This window comes from Podarcis liolepis, assembly GCF_965112155.1.
Source record: "Podarcis liolepis genome assembly, chromosome: 17".
Taxonomy (NCBI): domain Eukaryota; kingdom Metazoa; phylum Chordata; class Lepidosauria; order Squamata; family Lacertidae; genus Podarcis; species Podarcis liolepis.
In genome coordinates, this window is record NC_139571.1 from 24,817,763 (window position 1) to 24,827,654 (window position 9,892).

Consider the following 9,892-nt stretch of genomic DNA (forward strand, 5'->3'; position numbering starts at 1 on the left):
ACTTACCCCGTCGCGGGGATTCGAACCACTGATCTTCTGATCGGCAAGTCCTAGGCTCTGTGGTTTAGACCACAGCGCCACCCATGCCCCTAGAGTAGGTATAGCAATCCATATTTAAAAGTAGAAGTTGGCAAATGTGTCCCCCTTTTTCTTTTTAAAATATAGCAGCCCTGTGACCTTTTGCATGCAAAGCATACACTCTTAGCCATTTCCATTTTGCTTTAGTGCTTTGCTCTTGAGTTTTGGGAACTCAGCGAAGTTGCTCTGTGAGAATCTCAATGTGAGGTCTTTCCCAGCAACTTTGTCTGTATATTACTTTCCTTGCCAGCATGATGCAGTCTGATATTCTCAATATATATCCAGAGATAGACCTCTTGTCTTGCCTGAGCACAGAGCCAAGGGAAGTACTTGGATTATTGAGGTTATGCTTCAGATATGCTGCTGTTTGACTTGGCTGAAATAACTAACTGGCACGATTGCAATGGGATAACATTATTTCCAGCAAAAAGCCAAGATTACAAAGTAGTAATGAGTGACACAGTGAGGTCTTAAATTATGCTTGGAGGCAAGAGATTGATAGTGATAGGCACCAATAGGTTAATTAAATCCACATCAGGCCACCACCCGTATAACAGACCAAGCACTTGTTGACTTTAGGATATGGAGAAGTAAGAGAAGAGAAGCACAGGGGTGGACTCTTTAAGCAAGCAGCAGCAAAAGCTGAGTTTCCCTCTTTACTCAGCTCTGAAACAAAGACCTAGAAAGTATGCTAGTTTTTTTGCTCCGGAGGCAGCAGAGATCATTATGTCCATGAACAAGTTTCAAAAAAAGGTGTGCTCTATGGGTTTGAGTGGGCATATTGTGACCCACAAAATCCTAATTTCACAGCATGGATTTGTTATGACTGAAACATCAGCTGAGCTTTCCTTTGAATGTGCATCGTTTGTCTTGTTTGAATGAATTCCAAGCTGCTCCAAAGGCGAGTCTTATTGGAAAGGTGGGGTCCTTAGGTTGGAATATTTTAAAACAAGTAAATAACAACCTGTGTGCCTTTCAGATAGGTGACTTCAACTGTATGGAAAAAAAAGCAGTTTAGTTCCTCTGAATAATCCATCCACAGTGCAACTGTATATACCTCTAATCATAAATGAACCTTGTTGAGTTCAGTAGGGCTCTCTCCCATGTGTATACTGGACTGCAGCCCAAGTTCAGCTCTGAAATACTCTTGTCTTTTATTTGTTTGTTTAAAATATTTCCAGGGCATCCTTCATAATATGATGCACTGCCATGATATGATTGTGTGTGTGTGTGTGTGTATTAATGCAATTATAAACAGGAAAATAAGAAGGGCAGCTAAAAATAAAGCAAGAGCTGTGATCATCATCACTACAATAAAAATCTGGCTAGGTAGTCACCCCAGATAAAAGCTTGGTGTGGAATAGATGGGTTTCTAAAAGTTCACCAGAGGCAGTGTCAACTGTATATGAACAATGTGGCTGCAGTCATTCACAGAGTTCTCTTAGAATTGCCCTCTTGCCAGGGGTTTAGCACTCCTCATGTTTGTTGACTGAGCAGTTAATTATCCCATAATTAATCTGGGCCGGAAATAATTAACTAAAAATGGGGCACACTTCAGGTGAAGTACCTCAGCTAGTACCTCAGCTAGGCATTTTGCTTAGGGAAGTCTTCAAAAGATGTACTTGGCCTACCGTTTTTACCTCAGGATTTCAACATCTGTTTCTGCTGAATTTGTGGGGCAGCCTTTCAACAATGACGCTGAGAAAAGGTTACAGCTGCAATATTAAGAATCCAAGAATAGCCTCGTTGCCAAAAACTCTTCCCTAGCCACACCAAGATTTATTTACTTTACATTTTATATTTAAGATGCATTAAGTTCCTACTAATTTTACTTCTTTAAAAAAAAATGCAAAAGAAATTTCAATCCCCCTTCAAATCTGGCACATATTCAGATACCCTGACTTGCTTTCTGTCACAAAAGCTAACAAATCTAACCTCGGATGAATGCTTACCAAAAAGTATATCCTATAATTTTTATTAAAAAAACAACAAAAACCCCACACCTTTTATTAACATAAGAAATAGTCATAGAGCTCTGGGATTCTGACAGCCTGTGGGTTTATGAGATAAGGGATATGCCTAAGTGTGCAGATCATTGGTATTCCTAATACACAGGGTTTTCAGATGTCACATTTAAATTGTGGCAAGGCAATGACAAATCACCCTGTGGTGTCCTGAGGACCTATTTATACAGGGTAGTTGTTCATACATTTTTAAAATCTGGTAGCAATCTCATTTTGGCCTGCTGGTGAGAATGTTTTGCATGAAATATGGATTATCAAATGAAATCCCACGTTGCTCTGGTTGTCTCTGTAAGAACTGGTAGAAAAGATCCAAGAGGGGAGGGGGGGGGAATCTAAATTCCAACCACTCAGGCCTGTTGTGCCCACTTCTCTGTGATAAATGGTTAAAACTAAGGTTTGTGATGATTAAAAACTTTAATTTTAAAAAAGATTTTCTGATGTACTCAGCTTTGGGGAAGAAGGAAACGCACACCTATTCTGATGTAACACCATTCCATCTGCAGGTCCTTCAGGAACATGAGGGAGAACAACAAGGTCCATGTCCCAGCAGAAGCACAATTTGTAGAAATTGGTGTCTTCACAGTTCACGTAACAACAAACGGCAGCTTCTGATTGAAAGAATAAACCATAGGCTCCTGCAATCTCCCTTTCGCCTCTACTTCCTGTGTGTGAGGAACAGATCCAAATATTTTACCTTCAAACTAACTGCAGTTTGCTGTCACTTCTGAACTCAAGGAACTGTGGTTTGTTCTAACTCCAACATTTCTCCAATGAAAACAGGAATGTCCCATTCCATAATAATAATTTTATTATCTATACCCTGCCCATCTGATTGGGTTGCCCCAGCCACTCTGGGCATCTTCCAGCATATATAAAAACATAATAAAACATTAAACATTAAGGAAAAAAATCCCTATACAGGAATGCCTTCAGATATCTTCCAAAGGTTGTATAGTTACTTATCTCCTTAACTTGGGGATAGTCAGTTGTCAAACCAGAATACCAAACTACAGTGGAGTCCTTGTTTATTTCAACTGACCAGAGTTAAAACAAATAGGAAGAGGCAAGGAAAAACAAGTTATCCAAATTTAGAGTGGGGTTTCTAATACTCTGTTTTCACATGATTACTTTTTGACCCAGCTCTGCCTTCTTAGCTTTCTGATATAGGGTAATTAAAAAACATTCCCACAAAGTATTTTAAAAACTGAACAAGATTTCCTCCTATGAATTTTCCATGGTTTTGCTTCTTTTGAGGTTTGTCTGGATATGTCTAGCCTTATTATATGTCTGGATTTTCTCATAACGGTCTAGCAATGATTGTACAATGCCCAAACAAGTAGAACTGACAGATCTCTTATATAATAGCTTTGGTTAATTCAGAACTGGCTACTTCTGAATAGGATATGAGAGATCCCACCATTAGGCCTTCGTTTGCAGATGATGATTTCCTTTGGCATGAGGATTTGATTTCCAAAGTTGGGCAATTATCCCAGCAAGAGTTGAAACACACATGCATGTGGTAGACTGCCAATGAAAAGTCAAGCTTTAAAAGTTTAGCTTCTCACTCGCTTGCTCTCGCTCAGTCATGAAGAAGCATAGAGAATTCAGAATGCATTCCCAAATGTGCTGGAAAGGAGGAACAACGAAGTAGACTCTTGCGTAAGTGTAGCTGATGAGAACAAGAATAATGTTTCTTCTCTTGTTTGAAATGCTGCATTTCTAGTTTCCTTGCCTTAGTGTATGTCAGCTTAATGACAGCACCTCTAGTCTCTTTCCGGATCATCAATCATGTCTGAGATGAAGAAGCACACTCCAGTTTCCTATGCCATATTCATCAAATGACATTGGGAAATATTATTCTAAGATACTGTTAAGAATGTTACCAGAAAATGTGCGTATTTTTTTTATTAAAAAAAGCCCCTCCTCAAAACTCTGAGAAGCCTGATGTGTAGAGACTTTTCCATTCACCGATATGGGCAGCTTCTGTACCTACTGTGTTAGATACAGAAAATGGGAAGTAAAATAGTGGACAACTCTCTCTCTCTCTCTCTCTCTCTCTCTCTCTCTCTCTACAAGGTTTAGATTTCTCCAGGCTCTTCATAAAGCACATTTGCTACCTGTTGTGTGGCGAGTTCCCCCCAACCCCCAGTAGAAATAAAGACACCGGACAACATTAATTAGGTTAATGGGCTAAAATTGGCCACAACTTTATTGGTTACAGGTGATGAGCAGTATTGGTTTAGGCATTGGTCCTAATCAACTATCCGGCTTCAGTCTGTCTGTCTGAGAGGCTGGGAAGGGTTAACATCAGCAGGGGAAGCCCTGCTGATGCACATCAACTAGGCACTCCCCTGGGGTCACTGCTCGGGGGCGTGCCTTGGGCCCTGGCCTCCATAGGCTTTGGATGGGGCCATGCCCCCGGAGTCCTTTACCAGACTACCCTTCACTATCCGGGGGAGGTGATGGTGCTCCTCCCCCCCATTCATCTACATAACAATACCCCGACCAATGCCTAACCACCAAACTGTAGAAGTTGTGACGATTTGCTACTAGGTAGGCGAAAAAACCAAATGGCTGGTGCCAATTTGCCAAGTGGAAAAATTCCTACCAGGCCCCTTAACGGCGACCAACCAAAGTCCATAGCAAGGTCAAAATAGAACCTTGAAGGGTGGGTGGGTAGGAAATTCCCCAGCTGATCGGCAGCAAAAGAGGACGCTCCTCTGCCGCGTTTGCCCTTAAATGGGGCAAGTCACACCCCCTGAGCCAGCCGATTGGCTGGCCCGGGAATGCCACGGCAGAGGATTCCCCTGGTCGCGCAGGGCTGGGAGTCATCCACCGTGCGTGTGTTGGGGGCGGGAAGCCCGCAACACCACCTCCTCCTTAGGTCGGAGGTGGCTGAAGCTTATACTGTATATATATTTATGCCAACAGAGCACAGACCACTAAAATACTGCATTCTTTTACAAAAATGTTTTTTCAAACACCTAAAATATTTGCGTATGCAAAGATGAAAGTACACGCTCTTGGGGAAATGTGAATGCGGTTCTTGCTATATATCTCATGATTTGGACTTGATACTTTCCAATGATCTCATTTTCCATGGGGATTTATATCCCCTATGCATGTGGTGCTTGTGAGTTGCTCACCTATTAAAACCCCAGAGCTCAAGGGTAGCCAATATGGCACCCTCCAGTTGTTTTTGGACTGCAACTTCTCTCACCCTTGACCCTGCTGTCCAGGGTTGATGGGAGACGGACTCCTGCAACACCTAGAGAGCCACAGTCTTCTCATTCCTGCTCAGCATAAATGCATAATCATAACCAGCCAGTGAGGAATGGGTAACTAGAGGTCACCACTGCTGAATAGTGACTGAGCAGGTGGAGGACCTGGTGCTCTTATGGCCAAGTGTTGTGAGGCGGCAGTGAAGCAGAGGTCAGCTGGAATGACCGCCCTGAACACTCATGGTTCTTCAGTGGTTAGGACTGTTGGTGTCAGCTGTCAGCATTGGAGGGGGCCAATCCAGAAAGAAAGAGAAGTCCAGCCAAGCCATGCTGTTAGTGTGCATGTAAGTTCGAGGTATGCGGTGTATGCATTAATTTATGGCCACCATAGGCCAGCACAATTTGTGGCTGACAAACTTGAACGCCCCTCCACCACCCACAAATGGCAAATGACCAAAGGCTCTGTAAGCTTCTTTTATATTCTACTTGCCTGGCACTTCAGAAGAAGTGAGGGATTCAAGAATAACGCATGTGTTGTTGTGGGTATTTAGCTTGGTAGGTTGCAAATTGCTGGCCTTCCTAGAGGCCAGCGCAGTGGTGCAGTCACATACCCTCCATAGAAAATAGGGACGTCCAATTCCATGATAATAATAATAATAACAGCAATAATTTTTATTTGTTTATACCCTGTCCATCTGACTGGGTTGCCCCAGCCATTCTGGGAAGCTTCCAACATATAGAAAAACATAATAAAGCATTAAAAATTTAAAAACTTCCCTATACAGGGCTGCCTTCAGTGGTCTTCTAAAGGATGCATAGTTACTTATCACCTTGGTTCGCGTAACTCCATACCCTCCAACATTTATCCGATGAAAATAGGGACGTCCTAAGGAAAAGCAGGACATTCTGGGATCAAATCAGAAACTGGGACAGCTTCTTTAAAGCTGGAACTGTCCCTGGAAAATAGGGACACTTGGATGGTCTGCAGTCAGGTAATTTTAAAGTTTGGACTGAACGGTTTCATGGGCCCTCTCCCTCTTTCAGTGGTCATGTATTTTACTTAGCTTACTTCAGAATGTGGTACACCAGCTCCCCCTTAGACAGGGTCCTTGGTTTCTGCCCCAAGTCCTGCCCTGGGAGCACCAGTGGAGTGTTATGATACTTGAAGAGACTAGAGAAACAGACAGAGTAGTGATAACTATAAAGAAGAGACACACCACAGCCTATGCAACCCATAAGAAGTCTGCTATAGTGCAGACAGGACCTATGGAGCAGACACAGCCCAGTGTGCTAAAAAATATTAAAGGCTGCCTTCTCATTTCCTTTTGCTATTGTGATTGTCTTCCCATCCTTTCTAAGCTCTGTTGTCGGCAGCTGCATGCAAACAGTAGCCAATAAACTCCCACCTTGCTGTCACAGCAAGATCATTTTTATACTTGAAGTCAGTGACTTTTCTTGCCTAAGCAAATATTGTTATTTACTGTTCTGGCAACTTAACTGGAAACTGACTGCATTTGAGAAATGCAGAACAGGGAACTTGGCTCAGCTAAAATGCTGCATCAAGGCTGTCAATAATTTTTATTTTAATGAGTTTGAGCAAAGGTAAAACTGGCTTTGCAGATCTGGGTTTATTTTGTGCTGCTCGGTTTTGAGAGTGACCCCTTAAACTCTATTTTTTTCAACCCCCAGTAGCCCCAGGCATAGCCAGAAGGCACAGCCATCCTCTCCGGCCTGACTTCAGCACATGCTTTCTCTTTCCTGCCCACCAAGTATCAAAATAATCCACTCAACATTTTTCTCTTGCTCAATTTTTGAAAAACCTGCTTTCTTATCTTTTTATATAAGGGTAAAACAACAACAATCACCTTTCCTAACTTTTTATGCAGAGGACAATGCAAATGCAAGCATGTTCTTTCGGTCTTTGAAACAACTAATTTAGCCACATGCTTGGACTGAGTGTTTAACATTGAAGAAACATTTTAGGGAAATTCTCTAATATTTGTTGATTATTATTATTATTATTTTTAAAAAAAGTCAGTCCCATAAAATAGAGGGAAGGGTTTGAATCTGCATCCCATCTCCACTTAAAGAATAAAATTTGGAAAGTTGCCTCTGACCTTCTTGGACATGTAGTACAAGCAAGGAGAGCAATGAAAGCAGCAGATTCTGGCTTGTGTTATCTGCTTCTCAAGGCCTTGAAACTGAGTTTGCTTTTGGAGAAATAAAAGGCAGGACCAAACCTGTGGAAGCAGGAAACTGTAAAATGCAGGTGGAGAAGAAAATTTGGTGGCAGTGGCATAGCGTGGGGGGTGCAGGGGGGGCCGGCCGCACCAGGCACAACATCTGGGGGGGGGGCGCTCGCACTCTCAGCTCTCTGCCCCTGCCTGGCTCACTCACTCTCTCACACTGCAGTGCCGGCTGTGCGAATCCGATCCGAGCCGCTGGGTCGCTGCCCACTGTGGAGGGGGTGGGTGCCAGGCATGCGGTGCGGAGAGAGAGCGAGGGACTATCTGGGGGAGGGAAAGTGCAGTGGCCGCCCAGCGCAGCACTGAGCGCGGGAGAGAACCACGCCAGCCCAGCCCAGGCAGCAGCAAGAAGAAGCTGGCAGCAGCAGGTTAGGGGTTAGGGGGCGCAAATTACTTGCCTTGCCCCGGGTTAGGGGGCACAAATTACTTGCCTTGGCCCGGGTTAGGGGGCACAAATTACTTGCCTTGCCCCGGGTGCTGACAACCCACGCTACGCCGCTGGCAGTGGGTCATTAACAGGAACTCTTCTAACACCAAGGGATTTAAGTAATCCCAGGAGTTGAAAATGATGTGAATGTATAAAATGTATAAAATTTGTTTTTTAAAAAATGGGGATTTTTTTTTAAGGAACTCTTCTAACACCTCTAGCTAGTGATGGATATAACACAGTGGTCAGTATGGTGTCCTGCATATGTTGTGGACTCAAACTCCCATCAGCCCCTGATGGTCAGGATGATGGGAGTTGTGGTCAACAGCATGTGAATGGCACTACATTAGATATCCTTCCTATAATGGCTTGAAAGGGAAAAGGGAAAGTACCCCTGGACACTTTAGTCCAGTCAAAGGCGACTATGGGGTGCGGAGCTCATCTTGCTTTCAGGCTGAGGGAGCCGGTGTTTCTCCACAGACAGCTTCCAGGTCATGTGGCCAGCATGACTAAATTGCTTTTGGCGCAACAGGACACTGTGACAGAAGCTATAGCGCACGGAAACACTATTTACCTTCCAGCCACAGTGGTACCTATTTGTCTACTTGCACTGGCATGCTTTTGAACTGCTAGGTTGGCAGGAGCTGGGAAAGAGCAATGGGAGCTCACTCCGTCGCGGGGATTTGAACTACCGAACTTGCCCAAGAACTTGCGCTCTATAATGACTTGTAGTCTAGTTTGAATCTCAGCAGCTCTCAAAGGCAGCAGGAAGAGGTATGTCTCAACTTTCTCATCTTTTGAACCAGAGATACCATGGATAGAGCACTCCAGATGAGCACTGAACACAGTACTCCAGGTGAGGTCTAATTAGTGCAGAATAAAGTGGAAACTTCATTCTGTGATAAGGAAACTGTGGTTCTGTTAACATAATCTGTTAACGCTAGACATGCATTAGCCTTTACTTTTTTCTCTCAACCAGATCACACTGCTGAGTCATGTTCAGCTTTCAGCGAACTCCAATCCTGATACAGTGGTGCCCCGCAAGATGAATGCCTCGCAAGACGAAAAACCCGCTAGACGAAAGTGTTTTCCGTTTTTGCGTTGCTTCGTTAGACAAATTTCCCTATGGGCTTGCTTCGCAAGACGAAAAAGTCTTGCGAGTCTTACCATTTTTTTTCGCTCCCCCCCCCCTTTTTCTAAGCCGCTAAGCCGCCAATAGCCTTTTAGCCACTAAGCCGCTAAGCCTTTAATAGCCGCTAAACCGCTAAACCGCTAATAGCGCTAATCCGCTAAGCCGCTAATAGGGTTGCTTCGCAAGACGGAAAAACCGCTAGACGAAGAGACTCGCGGAACGGATTATTTTCGTCTTGCGAGGCACCACTGTATCCTTTTCCTAATGCACCTTTGTTGAGCCAGTAATTTTTTCTATGCTACTGTTATTTATTTATTTAATTTCTTTATTTTACCACATCGGCCGGAAAATACCCCAGAGCTATGTGGAATCCATTGGATCCATCAGCCTCCGATCCTTGTAAGCAGTACACAGGTACAAGGGAGACCAGTGAAATTCTCCAAGTCTGGATTGAAAATAGATTTGTGGGGCATTGGAAAGCCCACCAGAAATGAGAGACAGACGTTACAATCCTTGGCATTGAAGCAGCCCTTGGGGAAAGGACCTCTCCCGTCATTCTCTGACACATTGATGCACGGCTGCTCAGTGCCTTCGTGTGACAAAGAAGGCAGGAGAGAAGTAAATTCCATGCTCACAACAGTCTGTAGGACCCAGCTCTTGTTCCCACAAGTCAAGTGAAGGGAAGTAGGCTGTATGTTTGAGAAATGGTGGAGAGAGCTTTGTGGGAATGAAAGCATTAGGGGGTTGAATGAGGGATTTTTTTC